We start from the raw sequence: 8,748 nt of genomic DNA, 5'->3' as shown, positions 1-8,748 counted from the left end.
TTGGAGGACTCTAGCAGGGGAAGTGAAAATGTTTATTATTTTGATAACTATAGGTCAATGTAATTGGTTTCCTTTATAATTCTATGCATGTTATTTTATGCATTTAAAAATATTGTGGGGGCAGCTAGGTGATAGAGCACCTGAGTTCAAATAGGGCCTCAGACAATAATTACCTAGCTGTGTGGCCTTGGGCAAGCCACTTAACCCCATTTGCCTTGCAAAAACCTTAAAAAAAAAAAAAAGAAAGAAAAGAAAACATTGCTTAAGGAGAGATCCATGGGCTTTCCCAGATGGCCAAGGAAGTCCAAGGCAAGGATAAGAATTCCTGTGCCATATGAGCTACTGTTTATCCTAGATAATCCTACTATAAGGGTGGATAGAGAGCAAGTCCTAAATCAGAACACCTAGATTCAAATTCCCTTCTCCAAAATAATCTTTGTAACCCAAGACAAGACATTAACTTCTTGATTTCTGTTCAGTGTTCTAAGACTATAAGTTTCAGAGCAAGTGTCTATCAGCATTGGTAGGTCTAATCACAAGATGATAATAATAATAATAATAAATCAATTAGACAAGCATTTGAATGCATAGAGATAAAAAGACAAAAGAGCATAGCCCTAGGTTTCTTAGAGTTATCTTCCAACTGTCTAATCCCTAAGTATAAGGAGTATTAGAGACAATAATGGACTTTTATGATTTCATCAGTGGGGAAATTCCCAGCATGGCCAGTTACATTCTCCTGGAATCCCTTTAAGCGGCAGAGTTCAATGACTTGGCTAGGGTCACACAGGTAGAATGTGATGGAGGTGGGATTGGAAGCCAGCTCTTCCTGGCTGCCTAAGTTTCCCTACCCTATTAGCTCCAGACACCAGCTGCCATGTTGCACTTCAAACCCCATGCTGTATTTATAATATCATTCTATGCAAAGCAAACGCCAATATTTAGAAAGAAAAATGTCCTTTTTATTGGACTCCTGCTGATACCCCAGCTGTTAGCCAGCATGCCACATACACACACACACACACACACACACACACACACACACACACACACACACACACATACACACAGCTTGTCTTTTTGTCTGGGAGAGAAGAGGCAGGGCCCCAAGCACTATGTAAAGAGCCTTCCATCAGAAAGGTGCTTCTCTGCCCCAGCAGGTCTGCTTGGCTGAATGGAAATGTGTTTTTTATGAGATGAATTGCATCATTAAATTACATTATCAAAACTAAAAATGCACCATTAATTTTCAAAAACAATAGTAAATACATCTCATTTCTAATACATGATTCTGCATTTAATTTTTGCCTGGGGCCACGCTTTTCTCCCCCCAGTCTCACTGTCTCCCTTTATGCAGACTCTATAAATGGAGCTAAATTGCCAAAGATATTTTTGCCAAATGTCTGTAATGTGAAAATAAATGAATTTCTAATTGGCTGTTACAAAAGGAAAAATTACTTTTTGATCTCAGCTCAGCCAAGCAAAAACCTACCTAGCCTGAGTAATAAGATGCCAGGCCATGGAAGGCAGTAAGGAGAGAGACAAAAGATGTGGCAGAAGAACCCTGAGAGAGAGAGAGAGCAGGAAATGAGGTGAGTGCACCCAAGAACTCACAATGGCAGTTCATTCCTTCTCTTTTTTAGGAGCTCTTGCTCCATTAGCCCCTAAGTGCTGTGGGGGCTTTTCCTTCTACAGAGAGTCTCCCACTCGCAGATGCAGAGATCCACTCCCTGAGAGGCAAGGCCAGAATATTGGATCTTTAAGCCCTTGGCAAGGTTTGAAGATTACATTGCCTCCCTTCCCACCCTCTGCCTTTGAAAGTGGCATTCTGTGTGTGTGACTGTCGATAGGAAGTGTTGATTCTTCCCTATAACCTAAGCCATATCATATTATCAATTAAATCACAGGATTTCAAGTGAGAACAAAATCTTAGAGATAATTATCCCAACTGACTCACTTGGTAGAGAGAAACTGACTTTACAAGGTCACAAAACTTATTAAGTAGTAAAGTCAAAACTGAAATCTATGCTCTTTGACTCCAAACCTTGTGTTCTTCACACTATTATTACAGGTTGCCTTGAGTTGCTGACAATTAAAAGCATGCAGATTTATAAAAGTCACATTAAAAAGCATTCTTCCAAGGCATCTGTCTTGCTTCTTTGAAGTAAAAGACTATAGATGTAGGCACTGCATACAATATCACACTTGTTCTCCATATTGATTAGTTTTTATTAATTTCTTAAATTTCCTCTTTTTTTATTTTGAACTCCAAAGTATAGTTCTCTGAGAGGAGAGAGGCTACATCAGGAAATAAAAGTAATGTTAAGACAAAGTATATCAGTAAAATTTATTTTAAAAAATAAAGAGGATTCCTTATTGTACCCCCCATGCACACACAGATCACATACAAACACACACACACACACACACTCAGTCACAAAGGCTATCTTCCTGACCTACCACTCACTAATTCTAGATCAGAAGAGAGAAGAACCCAGAACCATTTCACCATTAGGCTAGGCAGTTGTAATCATCTGAAAAGAGTAGTGTATACTATAAACCCCATAAAAGTAGGCTTGTTGTTTAGTCATGTTAGAGTCTTCCTGACTCCATTTGGGATTTTCTTAGCAAAGATCCAGTTCATTTTACATACAAGAAAACTGAGGCAAACAGGATTAAATGACTTGTCCAGGGTTACCCCACTGGTAAGAATCTGAGGATGGATTTGAATTCAGGAAGATGTGTCTTCCTTACTCTACATCCAGTGCTCTACCTACTGAGTCACCTAGATAGAATCCATTGTACTAGATAGAATTAAAATGAATGTTCTTCAAATTGTCTCCTAAATTCTCACACCTCCACTCAGTTGTGAATCTCTAGTCAAGTACCCAAGTAATGGGTCCTCATAACTCCTTCACTTCCCACCTCTGACTCCTCTTTTTGGGGTAATGGAAAAATCAAAACAAAACAGTGAGAGGAACTAGAAGCCATAGAGATAGGGGAAAGGAGGAAATATAATTATAATCTTGAGATAATTGAAGGATCCCCCCCCCCAAAAAAAAGAGGGATTAGATCTTTTCTGTTTGTCTCAATGCAGACTTAGAAGCAAATGAGTAGAAACTAAAGAGAAGTAGATCTTGATTCTAAGGAAAAACTTCCTAATATTTAAAGAGTCTAGAGTGAAACTCACCACCTCAGGTCAGGAGTTCCCTCTCCCTGGAAATCTTCCCTCAAAGGCTAGATAACCACTTGTTGAGGAAGTTGAGAGGATTCCATTCAGGATATATAAAGTCATAGCCTACAAGTTTTTTGATCATATACTGAATCAGTAAAAAACATTTTGAGCCCGTACTACTAGCCATGAGATGATGGGGTGGGAACTAAGTAGTGTAAAGAGGAATTTTCCCAATTTAACTGACTTGACAGCTGTGGTAATCTTGTTACAGTACTTTTACTTTTCTTTTATGTTCAGAACTTTAACTCAACACCATTCACCTTCTAAAAACTTAATAAATGCTTGTTGACTAACTGATTGACTTGAAAGTTCCAGAAGGATAACTGGGAACTTGAACAGCCCAGCAAAGTGGTAGTAGTGGGGGAAGGGGTTGATCTATAATGGGGGACTGGTAGGAATAATTGTGTTGGAAACAAGTCCTAGAGTCAGTAGTAGAAGGAAGGTATTTGACAAAAATTGTTGGGAAACTAGAAAACAGTATGGCAAAAACTAAGCATAGACCCACATCTCACACCCTATACCAAAATAAGGTCAAAATAGGTACAGGATTTAGACATAAAGGGCAACACCATAGATAAATTAATAGAACAAGAAGTTATCTACCAGATCTATGGAAAGGGGACAAATTCATGAACAAACAAGAAATAGAGTACATTATAGACTGCAAAATGAATGATTTTAACTTTATTAAATTAAAAAGGTTTTACACTAATAAAATCAATGCTGCCAAAATTAGAAGGAAAGCAGAAAGCTGGGAAACAATCTTCACAACTAGAAGTTCTGATAAAGGTCTCATTTCTAAAATATATAGAGAATTGCATCAAATTTATAAAGTTATAAGTCATTCCCCAATTGATAAATGGACAAAGGATATCAATAGACAGTTTTCAAATGGGGAAATTAAAGCTATCATTAATTAAAGCTAAATCATATGAAAAATTGCTCCAAATCATTATTGATTAGAAAAACAAAAATTAAAACAACTATGAGGTATCACCTCATACCTATCAGATTCACTGAGAAAAAGGGGAAATGATCCATGTTGGAGAGTTGTGGGAAGATTGGAACATTGATGCATGGTGGAGTTGTGAACAGATCCAACCATCCTAAAGAGTAATATGGAGCTATGCCCAAAGAGCAATAAAGCTGTTCATTCCCTTTGACCCAGCAATTCCAATTCTAGGCCTATATCAAGAAATCATTAAAAATGGGAAAAATCCCACAGGTTCCAAAATATTCATAGCGGCTCTTCTTGTAGTGGCAAAGAATTGGAAATTGAGGGGATGCCCATCAAATGGGGAATGGTTAAACAAGTTATGGTACATGAATACTATGGAATGTTATTGTTCATAAGAAACATATTATTGTTCATAAGAAACATTATTGTTCATAAATGGTCAGATTCTAAAGAAGTATGGGGAGGTGGAGCCAAGATGGCAGCAGGAAAGGAGTTTCCTCTTAGGTGCTCTCTCCAAAATATTTCAAAAACCTTAAAATTATGACTCTAAGTAAATTTTCAAGAGACAGAACCCACAGAAAAACCCAGTGAAGCAATTCTTTAGCCCAAGGTAACCTGAAAAAAATTGTGGAAAAACTGTGTTCCAGGGTTGGAGAGGTGGCAAGGGAAGGAACTTCAGCCTCCCGGGACAGCCCCAGGACGCCTGGGATGCTGGCTCCCTGCAACAGAAGCAGCTTCCTGATCTGCACCCCAGGGAGCACCAAGCACAACTTGGAAGATCAGTGCTGTCAGGGCAACCCAGATCCAGGAAACAGAAGCAGGCTCGTGGAGCCTCCAGAAGGAGCCTCCAGGCAGCTATATCCTGAGCCTCAGCCCACTGAAGACAAGGGAGTGGAGGGAGACTGTCATGGTCTGTCCTCTGTCCCTAGGACAGGACTCTGGGGCTTTGACCACATTCAGACCCTAGTCTCAGTCTAGCCCCCCCCCCCCCACAGTCTTGTGGTAGAGGGGTGTATTTGTGGTTATTCACAGAAAGAGCAGTCAGACAGAGTCTTGCACACTGAGTTCCTCACAAGAGGGTGTCCTAATAATACTCAAAAGTTCAGGAAGCACTCCAAAACCAGGCACAGGCTGGGGAAATGAGAAAAAAGAAAAAAAAAGGAACTTGACCATAAACAATTACTTTGGTCCCATGGAGGACCAAAATACTCAATCTGAAGATGAGAAAATCCAAGCTTCTACCTCTAAAGACTCCAAGAAATATAGAAGTTGGACTCAGACTATGGCAGAGCACAAAAAAGATTTTGAAAATCAAGTAAGGGAGATAGAAGAAAAATTGGGAAAAGAAATGAGAAGTACAGAATGAGTTACAAGATCTGAGCAAAGGGAACAGAACCAAGAGAACAATGTATACATTAACAACAACGTTGTGAGATGATCAGCCTTGATGATGATCAGCAATTCAGAGAGCTAGTACAACAGTATTAGACAAGCTATGGACAATGCTATCCAGAGGAAGGAAAAACAAACAAAACAAAACAAAACAAAAAAAACTTCAGACCCTCAATGAACACTTTATGAAAATTATCTCTTATATATCTCCTTCCCTTAATCCTCATTCCTCATAAAGAAAATGACTAATCTGTAAACATGTTTATCAAGAATATGTTTATACAATGCCAACCTGACTGTTTGCCACTGAGGGGAGGGGGTTGGGAAGAGAGGATGGAAGAAAATATTGTAACTTAAAAATAAAATAAGCATATGAATGAATGTTTAAAAAACTTTCATAACATGTATGTGGAAAAATAAAGTATCAGTTAAAAAATAGTAGAAGGAAGGGTGGTATACAACTCATTTTTTTACTCTCTTATCAATTGCTCAAAATCCCTTTGGGCTTGTGCCACAGCACAAACTTTGGGTGTTAGATGACTTCTGAGTCATCTAATTGTTTATGTAATGTCTGGGTCTAGTCACAAGGGTATGGCTAGAGGCAGGTTAAGTCATGTAATTGTTTATGGTCAGGTTCCTTTTTTTTTTCTGAGATGGCTTTCTACCTAGATTCTGAGATGTTAAAAAGAAAAACAGGAAGAAGCTGAATTTTAGCAAGATTCCATTCAAATCCACATATATTTAAAGTGCCTACTCTATAAAAAACATAGGAAATATACTATGTACACAGGTATATGTAACATCATTCCAGGAGTAGACAAAACAGTAACATCTAGGCTGCACAAGGAAGACTTTTGATAAAATGTGAAGTCAAAGGACAGGCAAAAGGAAATGAAATTTTAAAATACATAAAGGGCAAGAAAATAGATGCTACTAGTTTCTTTTCCAAAAGAGCTTTAGGAGGAAGAAGAGAGGAGCATATATACAGTTTCTTGGATGATGTTGAAGGAAAAATTTAAGTGATGAAGATCTTACTCTATAGGGGATGAGAGCGATCGTTTGATTAGAGGTGGAGTCCCAGATTGTTAATTCAGTTGAAATTAGCACAAAGTGCTCAATATTTTAGTCCTTGAAATCTATGAGATGAATTTGAAGTGAATTCAGGTAAGCAAAATAATTGAAATTGGGGAATAGGAAAAAGAAAAGATTGTATCTTGAGATAAAGTCTTCCTGGATGGTTGGGGAGAATTTTGCATTGATTCCAGTGAACAAAGCTAAGGACTATGCTCAGTACCCTCCAGTGCACAAGGACCCAGTATAAAGCAGTGGAAAGAACTATGAACTTGAAGGTGGGATCAGTTCAAATCCCAGATCTGCTACTTACTCCCCTTTGTTGCCTGGGGCAATTCTTTGTCTCTTCCTTGTTTAAATAACAGCAGCATACAGGAATTTGGTAGGATTTTTTCACCTATTATCCCAAATAGTTTATATAGTATCAGAATTAATTCTTCACTAAATGTTTGGTAAAATTCACTTGTAAACCCATCTGACCCTGAGAATTTTTTTCTTAGAAAGTCTTCAAGTTCTTTTTCCAAAAATAGGATTAAGTATTCTATTTCTTCTTCTGTTAATATGGGTGGTTTATATTCTTGTAAATATTCATCCATTTCACTTAGATTGGCAGATTTATTGGCAATTGGACAATATAGTTTCTAATTATTGCTTTGCTTTCCATTTCACTGGCAATGAATTCACCCTTTTTATTTTTGATACTGGTAATTTGATTTTATTCTTTATTAAATCAAATTAACCAATAATTCATCTATCTTACTGGTTTTTTAACATAAAACCAACTCTTAGTTTTATTTATTTATTTGTTAGCTCAAAAGTTTTCTTCTTTCAATTTTATTAATCTCTCCTTTGATTTTCCAGATTTCCAATTTGGGGATCTTTAATTTCTTTTTTTTCTAGATTTCTAGTTGCATATTTCCAAATCTTATAATCTCCTTTGTTTAAAAAAGGTATTAGATTAAATGGCTTTTAAAGTCCCTTTTAATTCTAAATTTATGAAACCATATACTTAATGGTGCTGTTATAATTTGGGTTAAAAAAAAAAGGTAACATGTCATGCTGATAGCCCCAGGCAATGTTGCTGACCAGTTGAGAATCTGAGGACAGTAATTGTGGCAAGAGAGAGACATTGGTAGGTAAGTAACTATATGCTACCTGTTTTTCATTTAGTAATGGAGGCAGGGGAAATCAGGATCATGTCAGGAAAGTGAATGTAGTGTGTGTGTGTGTGTGTGTGTGTGTGTGTGTGTGTGTGTGTGTGTTCCAGAGTTGTTTCAGGGATAGATGACCAGGACATAATGAACTGGGAAAGACTCAAATAATGAAAGTGAGGGAAAAGAATATACAAGTCATTTAGTAACCTTTTCTATTCCTTCTTTGATAGCCTCTGTTTGTTCTTGAGCTCTTGATCACACAGAAGAATACAAGAAAAATCACAAAAATTTCTAAAAAATGAACATTGGGAAGGAGAGGTAGTAAAAAGAGCTCTGGTGTGAGCTAATGGATGTGCAGACAGCACTGGGTCTGAACAGGAGAGCCCATATCCAAATCTGGGCTCTGTAACAAACCTGGGTCTAGCCACAAGGGTATGCTAGAGGCAGGTTAAAAACGGACTGTTAAATTTTTAGTGTGAACACTTACAATTCAAAAACCAGTAAAAGCTATGAGTCAGGGCTTGATTTATTGTTTTGCTGATTGTCTAGCCTTTAAAAAAGTGATGGAGGAAATGTTAAAAATGCAGATTGAATTTTAATCTACTTTTTTTCCCAAAGAGCTGATTGTTAAACATTTATCAGCAAACCTCTGTGCCTAGGGACCTTGAACAAATTGTTTAATTTATCTAGACCTCAGTTTACTCATCATTATAATGACAGATTTGTATTAAATAATCTCTAAATTTCCTTTCAGACCTAAGTTCTAAAATGCAATGAGAACAGCAATCTTGCAACCTTTATATAACATCTTTATATAATAACTATACAGAGAGAGAAAGAGAGAGTGCAACTTTATGTAACACCCAGTCACTTAACCAAGTTTGCCTCAGTTTTCTCATTTGTAAAATGAGCTGGAGTAGGAAATGGCAGTATCTTTG

Source organism: Macrotis lagotis, chromosome 1 (assembly GCF_037893015.1).
Source record: "Macrotis lagotis isolate mMagLag1 chromosome 1, bilby.v1.9.chrom.fasta, whole genome shotgun sequence".
Taxonomy (NCBI): Eukaryota; Metazoa; Chordata; class Mammalia; order Peramelemorphia; family Peramelidae; genus Macrotis; species Macrotis lagotis.
The sequence above is the reverse complement of the archived record's forward strand: the minus strand, read 5'-3'. Positions refer to the sequence as shown.